Raw genomic sequence first — 13,666 nt, forward strand, 5'->3', positions numbered from 1 at the left:
TTATTCCTAGCTTACAAATGAGGCTTGGAGAGGTTAGGACTTCACCAAGCTCAGGTGGTGGTGGAGAGGGTGGTGGGACTGGGGTTCTGGAAAGCTCTTTCCCTCTCTGTCTCTCTCTCCCTTCTCTGCCCCAACCCCACCCCCAGTCGCTTGGCAGAAAAAAACACACTTTTCAAGGAAGAAGCTAAGTTCAAAGGTTTGCCGCCTGTGGCGGTCACGTTTCTCTTTCTGCAGACTGCAGACACATAATGAGAAACAGGACAGAATGCTTCCGAAATAGGAGCACTGGCAGACAGAACTTCCTATAGCTCCAGCTGGATTGTATTCAAGAGGAAGGTTCTCCACTCACTCAGGTTCCCAAACCAGTCTTTTAGCTACAGTCTTTCCCAGCCAAGTCAAGAATCTGGTGAATTCCCCTGAAGACTTTTTTGGAGTCAGGGAGAACACTGTTCGGGAAAATCAAACTCCAATTGCCTGGCGACACCTGGCCCAGCATTTATGATGACACTGGCCCCGTTGAAACCTGTTTCAGGAACGGACTTGGCAGTGTTCCAGAACTGTTACCTTATGTGAAGATTCGAATTTCTCTCCACTGTGGGCACCTCGGTCTCCACCTAAGCTTTCTTCCTTTCTCTCCTTTCAGAAGCTGAGGTGTCCTGCTCCTGCCTTGCACTCACTTCTCCATCCATCCGATCCCTTCCCGTCCTCTCCTCTGGGGCTGTCTTGCCTCAATCATTCCTACAACCTTTCCTCATCGATTTAATAAAGATTTATCGAATGAAAGGGCTGAAGGTGGGAAGGGGGAAATTTGAATATGTTTTACCCCCGCCTGATAGAAAACAAATCGAGAGACCACGGGTAGTGTGGAGGAATTCCCTTTTGTGCTGGGATGCTCAGGTAGATGTGCCTCACTGCCCACTAACTGCCAGGGTGCTAAAGGGAGTGCTCATATCTCATGCCTCAAGTGGTTCACTGCCGTAGTGGACAGGCCGCAACCCACCTGGCTCTTCTGGAAATTCCAGGAATCTCCCTCCCAATCTGTCGGCCCATTGCTGTGGGTGGAGCTAAGCAATCAACCAATCACACTCCCTGGACATACTGATTGGTTCAGTGGTGGGGCAAGTGATGCAGTCAGAGCCAAGGAGACCCAAGAAGACTTGGCTGGACTCCAGGATCTGGAGTGACCTGGTGGGACTTCAGAATGCAGCCAGCATGAGGGAGTGGAGCCCAGACATGGAGAGAGGGAAGCTGTTTATTCAGTGGTGTTAGTATAGTCACATTTCTGTGAGATGGATCTCCAGAACTTTTTCGTCTTGCAAAATGTAAACTCTATTAACCATTAGACAACAACTCCCCATTCCCTCCGCCACCCAGCCCGTGGTGACCAACATTCTGTCTCTATGAATTGGACTACTCTAAGTACCAAGTACCTCAAATAAGTGAAATCACATGGTACCTGTCTTTTTGTGACTGGCGTATTTCACTTAGCATAAGGCCTTCAAGGTTCATCCATGTTGTAACATGTCAGAATTTCCTTCTTTTATTTTATTATTTGTGTGTGTGTGTGGTAGGCGGGCCTCTCACTGCTGTGGCCTCTCTCGTTGTGGAGCACAGGCTCCGGACGCGCAGGCTCAGCGGCCATGGCTCACGGGCCCGGCCGCTCCGCGGCATGCGGGATCCTCCCGGACTGGGGCATGAACCCCTGTCCCCTGCATCGGCAGGCGGGCTCTCAACCACTGCGCCACCAGGGAAGCCCTTCCTTCATTTTTAAGGCTAAATAATATTCCACCATACAGTTTAGAGTGTATTTTTTTTTATCCATTAAGCGTCATGGGCACTTGGGTGGTTTCTACCTCATGGCTATTATAACTATGCTGCTGTGAACATGGTGGGGAAAATAAGGAAGCTGGTTTTGAGCACTGGCTGGGGTGCTACCCTGAAGTGCTCCATCCCTGAGGCTGGCTAGAGCTGGTTTCTGTCGCTTGCAGCACACAGAGCCCGAACGATAGGGCCCCTAGTGGGAAGGAGCCAAAGATGTATAAACGCAGCAGAGACTCCAAGCTCTTCGGGTTTAAAAATTTTAAAATAAAGGTTTTTTTTTTTTTTTTTTTTTCTCTGAAGCATGTTGGTTGAGGGTAGCTTTAGTTGGATGGTTAAAGTTGGTTTTCTCTAGTTTCCCGGCTTGCTTTATCAAAGGGAAGGTCAAGGTTTTCTCAGAAATTGCTGCTGGCAACTACAACGATACAGGCAGGGAGAAAAGCAAACATAAGAAGAAGACTCACATTAAAAGCTAGCTCTGGGCTGTACAGGAAGCATGGGGTCAAGGTCAGTTATCAACAAGTTTGTTTTTATTATTTATTTATTTTAGATTTAATTCTATTTATTTTTGTCTGTGTTGGGTTTTCGTTGCTACGTGCAGGCTTTCTTTAGTTGCGGCGAGCGGGGGGCTACTCTTGTTGTGGTGCGCAGGCTTCTCCTTGTGGTGGCTTCTCTTGTTTCGGAGTGTGGGCTCTAGGCGCATGGGCTGCAGTAGCTGGGGCACATGGGCTCAGCAGTTGTGGCACGTGGGCTCTAGAGCACAGGCTCAGTAGTTGTGGCGCATGGGCTTAGTTCCTCCACGACATATGGGATCTTCCCAGACCAGGGCTCGAACCTGTGTCCCCTGCACTGGCAGGTGGATTCTTATCCACTGTGTCACCAGGGAAGTCTTCAAGTCTGTTTTTAGAAACTTTAGTTTAAAAATACATGCTAATGCCTTTTCTCTTTCTTTGTGTCTGTTCTCTGACCATATGGTATGTTGCCATGGTTGGGTTTTTTGTTTTGTTTTTGAGGTAGCATATGTGATACTCCTGATTTCTTTTCCATACTACCTTTAAAATAGCAGGTTGGGGCTTCCCTGGTGGTGCAGTGGTTGAGAGTCCGCCTGCCGATGTAGGGAACACGGGTTCGTGCCCTGGTCCGGGAAGATCCCACATGCCACAGAGCGGCTAGGCCCGTGAGACATGGCCGCTGAACCTGCGTGTCTGGAGCCTGTGCTCCGCAACGGGAGAGGCCACAACAGTGAGAGGCCCGTGTACCGCAAAAAAAAAAAAAAGCAGGTTGTCAACCACCTGGATTAACCATGACCACATCCACGGCTGAATTTATATTAGCTTTAATAAACACAGGTCAATGATTTACTCAAGAAATCACTATCCATTTTTTTTCAGATTATCTATTTGTTCTTTGTGTTATTTCCCCAATATCTGCTTCTAACCCTGAAAAGAGTGTAAGTTGAATGGGACACCCTAAAAAAAATTCGAAGTAGTTTGCACATCGAGTGCCTACAGTACACATGAATTCTGCCAGGAAGCCCTGGAGCCTGCAGAGAAGGTGGAAACTTAGACCTTGCCCTTGGAGAGCTTGTTATGTGCTCTGCCATTTGTAAGTAATTGTGGACAATACAACGACTATGAGCCACTGTGTAGAGAAGCCACAGATGTGCCACAGACTGTGCTGGGCACTTAATGCATGTGGTCTCATCTGATCTCCAGAATAATCTTGCAGGAGGCATTTTACCCCTCATTGTGTGGATTAAGAAACTGAAGCTCAGAGAGGTTAAATGACTTGCCCAACGTCTCACGGCCAGGAAGTGGTGACACAATTTGACTCCAATACCTGTGCTCTTAGGACTTCTAGGTTACTCGAAGTCATGATTTATTACTTGCTTTCCATACTCACAAACGGATCTTAGACGACTGGTTAGTGAATGATAGGATATTTTCCAAGTTAAAAAAAGGAAATGAACATTAGATGGTGTGAAAAAACACAAGACATCGCATGGGCTACTTAGAAATGGGATTTTCTAGGAACACTGACAACTGTCTTATGGAAGTGTTATTCTTTCTGGTACATGCCATGCCCTGGAAGCAGCTCAGAGGACCCCAGCCTCCATCCGGGAAGACCTGTGGTATGTTCACTGCTGTACCAGAGGAGTGCTGGGGCCTGCTGGTACCCGCCCACGAGAACTGATTGTTAAATGTCCAGGAATTTTGCCAACTGGTTGAGAAACACAGCCATTAATAAGAATTAACTTACATAAATTTACAATTAAATTATATCAGAAACAATTGGTATACAAACTTAAAAGTCACCCCTTCCTAATTATTTTACTCTATTTTATTATTACCTATGCTCTTGAGGTTATTTCACTCTACTATATGTTTCTGTTGGAAATGTTACATAGTAATGTGTTACCACACCTCTCTTTCCTTCTCTGTATTCAGGGATGCGTCATTGGGAGCTTGAAATTGACCGTGGAGTGCATATTACACCATAGAAATCAGGAAATGTTATAAATGAGGGCTTGGTTTTTAAAAAGTTTTATAAATAGGTTTAATAATGGTGGTTCATGTAGAGCTTGATTTTGTTTGTTTGTTTGTTTTATTGATTGCCTAGACTTAAGACAGTAACGGAGAAAATGTTAACAATGCAGATTATACAAAAGCATGTTGTGTCTTAGCCGTTATGTTATGAATAGAGCAAAAAATTGGGGAAACGTTCTTCGAGTATTTAAAAATTATTATCTGATGCAGCAACAAAGTCACTCATGTCACTGATGAACATGTGAAGTTCTAACGTCTTTCTTTTTTCACTTGTATTATTCATAAATCCAAAATATCCAAAAATACCCATCAGTGCTCAGGTTGGGAACTCTCTCATTCGTCAACTGCAATGAGAAATTGGCTATGGATACAAGAGTTCACCTAAAGTCAATGAAAGCATTCTGTGAGACTCAGCTGGCTATATAGAATTTACAAGAAAGAGTACTGTATATTTTGTTACATGGATAGACTGTGCTACACATTCTTTATATCAGTAAACCTTATGCTATGCATCCATGTACTTTACTTTTCCCAGAGAGCTGGTCATTAAATATTTACCAGCCAATTGCTGGCTGTGCTGGCACCCAGCAGAGTGCCTGCTACTCATGGTAGATGTTCGCTGACTGAGCTGAACAGTTGGCAAATGGAGTGTAAATAAAAAGCACTTTGATTCTGGGGCTGGGATGGGGAAAACACATGCTAAGCCTGGTGCATCTTGTAACAGCAGAGAGTAAGCAAGTGCCCAAAACAAAAAGGTGGGGAGATGCTCAAGGACACAGCAAGCAATCTGAAAGAGCTCCCAGTGGCCAAGGCTGGAAGAATTTGAGCGAAGAAATAGTTAATGAGTATTGGATTAGAATTCAAAGTGTAAAATCAGTATACATGGATCCATACTGACATAGATACATTAGTGAGTAAATACATAAAGGAGGGAGAAGAGACCGGCTTCCTTACAGAAGAATTTAACATACATAGATGTGGAGCTTAATTCCCATGGTCTGGAAGGGCCTGGGGGGTAGGGGTGATGGTGGCGAGCAGGGACACTGACCGCAGCATGGAGGAGCCATGGACCTGGAAAGACAGAATGGAGACTAGAAAACATGGCCAGTAGATCTCAGAAGCCAGGAGAGGGTGCTACTTGGTGCCAGGACAAATGGCCTTTATCTCAACAGCTACCGGGGTGTCACCGTAACTCAGAGACGGGTAATAATTCTATGTCCCCAAGAAAAGGGTAAATCATGTACGGGGCTTCAGTGTGAGAAATCAGGGTTATACATTTAGAACACAGAACCGCCAAGTTAAACATTATTTTTAGGTTTTGGAACTTAAAAGAATTAAGTCCCTTTGAGCTGTTCAGAAAAGCCATTCGTTTGGGGTTTTCCCAGCTGTGTTAAAGGAGATCTGGCCCATCTAATTTTCCCATTTTCTTGTAAATCTTCAATCTTACGGTTTTTCCTTTCCTTTCAAGTTCTAATCAGCTTCCTGGTCAGTCCATAAAATGGGAAATAGAATCTAATGAGAAAACAGCCGGATTTTTGCAAATAGCTTTTGCTACCCCTAGACTTGGCCTGCTTCAATTCGGTCTTGCCAGATAGAGAGACGGAATGAATGAATGAATGAATGATCATCAACTAAGTTCAGAGAAGGAGCAACGTGGTTCTGATTTGGTAACAAAGGGTGTGGTCTGCCAGAGGAAGCAGGACGCGGCCGGGTTCCTGACCGAGTCTGGGTTCTGTCTCAGCAGGATGCTAAGGGTTCAGCCCGCGATCCCGTCTCCACCTCCCCCGATGTCATCTGCATCGCCTGTAGACATCTGGTGACAACACAGCCTCAGGGGTCCTTTTGTGTGAGTTTCTGCTGCAGAGGCCGAGCCTGAGGCTGTCTGCTGCCCCGTGCCCTCCACTTCACTGGTCTCGGGAAATCGCCTTTGATATGAAACACCCAGCCTCAGGAGTTCTCATCACATAAGTAAGTCCCCACGGGACCTGTAAGAGCACAGGGTAGAGGAAATCCTACAAGGTTAGGTAGGAGATGACAAAGCTTGACCAGAAAGAGGCTTTGTTCTGAAGGGCACCATACTCTCTGGTCATTCACTCAGTTGCCGGCTTCTCAACCCCCGGTACAGTAAAGCCACATCCTCCTCAACAACGGGCCCAATTCAGAGGTCCCAGGAACGTGGAAACACCACCCTTCTTGGGGATGGACAACTAAGGCCCAGACTCTGAGCTTCTCATCACACCAGTTCACCACAGGAGAGAAATGAGCAACTCTGCTTCCTTGGAGACTGGCCTGGGACTTTTCCAATGGAAAAGTGGATTATTCATCATTTTCCTCCCCCCAGATCCCTAGTGGCAAATCCCGTTAGGAAGGCTCCACTTAGGCAATAGGAATGCTTCCTAATGTCATGGACATCTTCTTTGTTTTTGCCTCCCCCGCATCCATTTCTTCCATCTTCTGGATGTGCACCTTAATTTTTTTGCAGGGAAGACACCCTTTCCCTGACAATCCTGAGTCCATAGAACTCTGACCCTTCCACCCCAGGGGTGAGACCATAACCCAGGTCTGGCCAATCAGAGCATTCCTGGCCCCTGGCCTCAGTGATTGGTTCAGGGGAAGCCACGTGATCCAAGCCACTGTCAATGAAGATGCTGGCTCTATCCCTGGAACTGCTACTTTGTAGGGTGCTGGGGCTGCTGGTGGCCACTTTCCTACAGGTGAGGCAAGAGTCTGTCTGAGATTGGGAAGCTAACAGGGAAGAAAGAGTCAGATTCCTGACCATGATTTGGGCGCCTGGATCCAGCTGGGCCTAAGCTGCAGCTTTTGGCCTTTTCAGTTCCATGAGCTTTTTTTTTTTTTTTTTTTTTGCCTAGGCTAGTTTTAGTTGGTTTTATGACACTTGCAAACAATCAAATTTCCTGGACAGTATGCTTACTGAGACTTTAGCATAAGCATCACTATGTACTCAGAGTGAAAGTTGTTTTAAAGGTTATGACATGCTCAAATAAAACCCACCAGACTGTCATCATGCACCAAGTTTACCTTTCAACTTATAAAAGTAAAGCAGCATCTCCAGAGAAGAATGATTTAAGACCAAGGAATCAATCATAAGACAAGTAGTAAAACGCTGCTTAGAGAAACTTAGATAGATAAATAGTCCTCTAGCTACAGCAGGCTTCAGACTACAAACCCCAAATTTCTGCTTCAAAAGTGACTCAGGGAAGACATTCCATAGTTTCATTTATTTCGTTTTTTGGCCTCGCTGTGCACTTGTGGGATCTTAGTTACCTGACCGGGAATTGAACCCAGGCCCTCAGCAGTGAGAGCACTGAGAGCACTGAGTCCTAACCACTGGACCACCAGGGAATTCCCAACAGTCCACAGTTTTAAAAGAAAACTTTCCAGTTGAAGAAACAGGTAAAATTTATAATATGCATCTGTTGTATATATAATATGTTAATGTCTAGTACATTTATCAGATCCATGTCAATGTAATTATATTATTACTATATTTGCAAATGCATATATATGTGTATGTATATTTAGAACCACATATTTCCAGCTCTTTTTTAAAGAGGTATTGAAAAGCCTGTTCAAAATTTAGTTTTCCAGCTTGTCTGTTTTTTCTTATTCCTCAGTAAACTTAAGCAATTAACCAGCACATTTCCTGGCACACAGTAAGGCTCAATCTGAGTGAGTTCTTTCTCCCCAGCTCCCCCCTCTATTTTAAGTTCTTCTTTTAGAAACCAAGTCAAATGAAAGAGGCAGGACTGCATAGTGTTACAGGCAGAGGCTGGTCAACGTTTTCTGTAGAGCCAGACAGTAAGCATTTCCAGCCTGTGGGCCATAGGATCTGCCCAGCTTACTCTGCCATTGTAGCCGACAACACAGGCAATACTGAAATGAATGGGATGGCTGTGTTCCCAGGAAACTTTACGGAAACAGGCGATGGACCGCACTTGGCCCTGGGCCATAACGTGCCGACCTCAGGTTAAGACCTTGGGATCCGGCATCACACAGACTCTGGTGCGGCTCCCGGCTCTGCTCCGTCTCTGGGACCCTGACGAGTGTGTCATTTCTGTGCCTTGTCTGTAAGACACAGGGATACCAACAGCCATTTCTTAGTCTGTGAGAAGTGGGTGAGACAGTGCACGTGAAATGCTGGGAACACGTCCTGGTCCATAATAAATGAGCATAAAACATTAGCCACCAGGTGTGATCACCATCGTCAAAAAAGGAGAAGAAAGGGCGCAACTGAATTTGTCCAGGAACGGCAGCAATATCCCTGGTAAAGAGTTAGTGGGTAGACTTCCCTGGGGGCTCAGTGGTTAAGAATCCGCCTGCCAATGCAGGGGACAGGGATTCGAGCCCTGGTCCAGGAAGATCCCACATGCCGCGGAGCAACTAAGCCCATGGGCCACAACTACTGAGCCTGTGCTCTAGAGCCCGCGAGCCACAACTACTGAGCCCGCGTGCCACAACTACTGAAGCCCACGCACCTAGAGCCCATGCTCCGCAACAAGAGAAGCCACCGCAAAGAGAAACTCGCGCACTGCAAAGAAGGGTAGCCCCCGCTCGCCGCAACTAGAGAAAGCCCGCGCGCATCAACGAAGACCCAACGCAGCCAAAAATAAATAAATAAAATAAATAAAATAATTAAAGAAAAAAAGTTAGTGGAGCCAGGGACTTCCCTGGCCGTCCAGTGGTTAAGACTCCACGCTTCCAATGCAGGGGGTGCAGGTTTGATCCCCGGTTGAGGAACTAAGATCCTGCATTGGTGTAGCCAAAAAAAAAGTTAGTGGAGCCAAACAAGCAAGGAAGCCAGATAACTGAAAATGCAGTTTCTCCTATTATCAGTGGCTTTCGTTTTTACTCACATAATGAATCATCCCCTGTCAGCGTGTGAAATTGCAGGTTGGACTGGGAATTGCAAGACCTTCCTTAACCGCTGGGCAGTGAAGGACCTGCCTCGGCTCTCACGGCCCCACGATGCTTCGTGCTACTAGGAAAAGGCTCCAAGGGACTCAGGAGAGCCGGCTTTTAATCCTGCCTCTGGATCTATATGATTGATGCCTAACCTTGGGGAAGTCACTGAAACTCTCTGAGCCTCAGTTTATGCCATGATAGGGGTGGTCCCAGGGACCTCTATAAAAACAACTGAAGGGGGAAAGGGGACCTGGGATTAATGAGTAGCTCCTTGGCAGAAATTGGAAATTGAAGCTCAGAAAGGTAAAGCCAGTTGCAGCTGGCATTTCAACTTGGGTCCATCCAACTCCAAAGGCCTTGCTTTCTCGATTGTGTTCTGCAGAGCTTCCCCATTAAAGCAGCAAGGAATATTGGCCGACAGAGGGCGCTCTTCTCGCAAGACAGGACGTCAGGACATTGCAGGGACAGAAGACAGTATCCAGGAGCCACGTGGGAGAGTCTGGCTGGACTGGGAACAGGGCAGAGCAGGCTACAGGGAAGGCCAGACACAGGCAGTCATGGGGATGGGGGCTGCCGACAAGGAGCTGTCGACCCCCTCATGGAACAACTCGGCACGTCATTTGTGGCGCCTGGCTTCCTTTTTCATTCTGGCCATTTCCATCCGTTTTGCCGTATTTCAGAACAGAGAAAGACATGATTGATACATACGGGTGACGTGGGTTTCCTTACTCAGCTGCCTTGTAAGAACGGCGCCACTGTGACTAGCACAGCTTGTTTCCACACCTCCTTTCCCAGAGCTCAGAAAGCACGAGTAAAGGCAACAACCAACAAAACCCACAACACGGCAGCACACCTGACTCTGGGACTTCAATTTCCCACGCCTGGTGCCAAGACTCTATGGGACTAATCAACGGTTGCTTCAGGGCATTGCAGATGGCCCTGCGGGTTATGTCCTGCACAGTTTCAGTGGGCGCCATCCACATGGACTACGTTGTGAATGGTGACCCTGGAGCTGTGCAATATGGCAGCCCTAGGTTATACTTTGATGAGAGAGCTATAATTTACACAGTATGGTCCTGGGGGCTTCCCTGGTGGCGCAGTGGTTGAGAGTCCACCTGCCGATGCAGGGGACACGGGTTTGGGCCCCGGTCCGGGAAGATCCCACATGCCGCGGAGCGGCTGGGCCTGTGAGCCATGGCCGCTGAGCCTGCACGTCCGGAGCCTGTGCTCTGCAACGGGAGAGGCCACAACAGTGAGAGGCCCGCGACCACAAAAAAAAAAAAAGGATGGTCCTGGGCACAACCTGGCTGCCAATGCACTTTGTCAAACAAGAGTTTTTCTTTATATTTTTCCATCTTGTATGTTATTCTATGGGTAATTTATCTGCAAATGTATTTATCTGCTAGCGGGGGCAGGTCTTGGGAGGTTTCCCTGTCCATAAGGACACTTACAAAGGAGGCATCTTGGCTGCTCCATGCTGGTTTGCTTGACTCTAAAGCTGAGGGTTATCATGTGCTTATTAGGTGCCAGACGCTGGACTAAGCAATTTACGCACTTTGCCCACTTAATACCACAGTCACTCAAGGTGGTAGGAACTATTGTTACAGGAGTGGGGACCGAGGCCCTGAGAGGTAGATGATTTGTGCACGTCCAGTTTAAAAGCCGGTCAAGAGCAGGGCTGGGACGGCGCTGGAGTCAGCCTGACCTCAGGGCACGTGCTCTAACCACTGAGACATCTGCAAACACATCTGGATTCCTAACCGCCCCGCACCTCACCCGCCTCCCCCAATAAAATGCCGTCACACCCTCCTCTATTGGTTAGGGTCACCACAAAACCTGAAATAAATGCTTTCATTTGGGAACTCTTTGTCGGGAGAAGAACAGTTCTCATCATACTGAATCTGTATGATATCAGGGCAGTCCTCCGTGGAAACTCCATCCAAGGAGGAAACACAGCGCCCTCACCAGGGACCCCAAAATCAATTGGAAACAAGAATAGGCCGGAAGCAAGACGGCCACGAATTTTTTAGAAAAACTGGGCTTCAAAATATTTGATGAGAGATGCTCTTCAATACCTCTCCCTTTTCCCCTCTTCCTTTCTCTTCTTTTAAATAGCCAGCAGCTTGGGGTCATCAGGAAGTGGAATTTGTAGGAAGGTGTCAGTCAGTCCACAGGCTGCCCTCACACGGACGCTGCAAAGGACCCCTCCATGAATATGAGCATCATGGATGGAAGCTCCTCAAGCTGGGGACGCCCCGGCAGAGAGCACTTTTGAGAAGATGGGGCTGTGGAGAGTCCTGCAAAGTGCCCTGGGCACAGGCCAGGGGAACACTTGTGCAGCTGCCTGCAGTCAACTGAGGAATGAAGCAAGGTGCAAGTGCGTGTAGGAATAAGAATTGAAAAAATCCGTGCATATTCGAGTGACCGTGAGAGTATGCTTTCCTCGGTGTGAAAACCAGTCAAGGCTACTGCTCCAGCTAGCATCAGACTAAATGGTTTCCTCCCCTCCTTTTTCCGCAAGTGGGGATAGTGTTTAATTTGCACTGACTAGCTGTGTGGCCCTGGGGAAATTACTTAACCTCTCTAAGTTTCGGATTCCTTGTCTGTCAAATGGGGATCATGGGAGAACCCATCTCATAGGTTGCTATGAGCGTGAAATAAGGGAGAGCAGGTGAATTGCTTAGCACAGTGCTGTTCACGTCAGTGATTCCTCCTGCTGCTCTCCTGGTTTCTCTTCTTACAAAGCATCTTCTTCCGTCTTATCTACTCAAGGTTAGAGGTCGTCATCACTTTTTCCCACAATTATATAAGAAGTACCTTGTAAAATAAAGTCCCCATTCCATAGTTGTACACCCGTGTGCATAACAAACTCACTCAAAATGGCCAAAAGATGGAAGCAACCCAAGTGGCCATGGATGGATGAACAGGTAAACAAAATGTGGTGAATCCATACAATGAAATATTCAACTGGAATGAACCATGAGGATATCATACTAAGTGAAATAAGATGGTCACAAAAGGACAAACAATGTAAGATACCATTTATATGAGGAACCTAGAATAGTCCAATTCACAGACACAGAATGCATGGTGGGAGGGGAGGAAGGAAGCAGGGGGTTTGATGTGATGGGCATAGAGTTTCAGTTTGGGAAGATGAACAAAGTTCTGAAGATGGATGGGGGTGATGGCTGCACAACAGTGTGAATAGATTTAATGCCACTGTGAACTGTACACTGAAACATGGTTAAGATGGTAAATTTTATGTGTATTTTACCATAATTTTGAAAATTAAAAGTTAAAAACAAACCCCAAAATGAAATACCTCCAAGGTTTCTCCGAGGTTTGGGGTGATAGAAATGGAGGAAAATGTTCTGAGAGCAGGTTGTGGTGATGGCTGCACAACTCCATCAATATATTCAAATTGATTGAATTGGACACAAAATGGGTGAAGTTTCTGTTATGTAAATTGTACTTCAGTGAAGCTGTTAAGAGCAAGCAAGCAAACAAACACATGCTGTGATCCGGAGGAAACTTTGGAGGATGAAGGAGCTGTTCACTGTCTTGATTGTGGCTATGGTTTCACAGGTGTACCCATATGTCAAAGCCCATCCACTTACAGACTTTAAACATGTGCTGTTTATTGCATGTCAATTATATCTTAATAAAGCTGTGTTTTAAAAAGGCAGAAGAGTATTCCATATATAACGAACTCCTTATAATATATTAAACTCCTTAGAATATATTAAACAATATAATTTATTAAACAATGCCCCCTTTGGATGGAAATTTAGGTTTCAAATTTTATGCCCCTATAAATAATAGTTCAATAAATATCTTTGTAGGAAAAAAGAAGAAAAAAATGCAGATATTGTTTGCTGCTCCCCCTCTTCTTCTCCCCATGGGCAGGCCACAAAGTCAGAATTTCCCAGGGAGGGGGCCTGGGAACCTGTAATTTGACTGAACATTCCTGAAAAATTCTTGGAATCAGACATGTTGGGGCACATTGAATCAAACTTCATGAACTTGGATTTTCAGGCTTGGGAGTGTGAAATCCCCTTTTCTTTGATCCCTAAAAAATTCTGTAAGTGTTCCATACAAATGATTCTAAATTTCGGTTTCCCTCCTATTGGCGGTGCATCAGAATCATCAGGGAGCTTGTGAGAATGCATATTCCCAGGCCCTACTCCCAGGGAGGATGTGTATGGTTGCCAGATTTCGCATAAATAAAGAAATGAATAAATCAATATATAATAAACTATAGGGTGTCCGTTAAATCTGAATTTCAGATAAACACCAAATAATTTTTTTAGCATATGTGGTTCCTTGCAATAGTTGGGCCACACCTGTACATAACAATTATTTGTTGCTTATCTGAAATT

The 13,666-nt window shown here is 46.0% G+C and overlaps 1 protein-coding gene and 1 pseudogene across 2 annotated transcripts in view; both read right to left on the reverse strand.

Moving 5' to 3' along the window:
* Positions 1-13,666, reverse strand: part of LOC308611089 (centrosomal protein of 78 kDa-like) — a 727,725-nt pseudogene that overhangs the window by 271,029 nt on the left and 443,030 nt on the right. The window lies entirely within an intron of this gene.
* Positions 1-13,666, reverse strand: part of LOC308611081 (forkhead-associated domain-containing protein 1-like) — a gene marked incomplete at its 3' end in the record, with an annotated part of 87,922 nt that overhangs the window by 52,566 nt on the left and 21,690 nt on the right. The gene's annotated exons all lie outside the window — the stretch shown is intronic.

This window comes from Mesoplodon bidens (assembly GCF_964165515.1).
Source record: "Mesoplodon bidens genome assembly, contig: HAP1_SCAFFOLD_157, whole genome shotgun sequence".
Classification (NCBI taxonomy): Eukaryota; Metazoa; Chordata; class Mammalia; order Artiodactyla; family Ziphiidae; genus Mesoplodon; species Mesoplodon bidens.